Source organism: Mastomys coucha, unplaced genomic scaffold (genome assembly GCF_008632895.1).
Source record: "Mastomys coucha isolate ucsf_1 unplaced genomic scaffold, UCSF_Mcou_1 pScaffold22, whole genome shotgun sequence".
NCBI classification, from domain to species: Eukaryota; Metazoa; Chordata; class Mammalia; order Rodentia; family Muridae; genus Mastomys; species Mastomys coucha.
In genome coordinates, this window is record NW_022196905.1 from 128,101,535 (window position 1) to 128,101,910 (window position 376).

Below are 376 nucleotides of genomic sequence, written 5' to 3' on the forward strand. Positions count from 1 at the left end.
AGATCCTCAGGACAGGTTCTGTCCTTGTGCCCACCCGGAGCAGGAGGTGGGGAGCACGAGGACATGGCACCCTGGCCTAGCTGTCACCTGCCTGCTGTACCTCACCACATGGACTGTCTGCCTTTCCTGCCTTGAAATTGGTGAATTAAAAGCACAAGCTAAGGCCTGAATACAAGGTGGGAGGAATGCTAAGAGAACCTTAAGCAAGTAGAGGAAAATATGAGACATGTAGCAAATTTATTGTTACTGTATTTTAATCCTAGACTTTCATTGAAGATCTCAACCACAGTTAAGGAACACGGGGGCTGAAGAGATGACACAATGGCTAAGCACGTGTCGCTCCTACAGAGGTTCAGTTCCCAGCGTGTACTGCAGC

The 376-nt window shown here is 48.9% G+C and overlaps 1 protein-coding gene across 1 annotated transcript in view; it reads right to left on the reverse strand.

The window, feature by feature from the left end:
- Positions 1-376, reverse strand: part of Gtf2i (general transcription factor IIi) — a 61,336-nt gene that overhangs the window by 26,964 nt on the left and 33,996 nt on the right. The window lies entirely within an intron of this gene.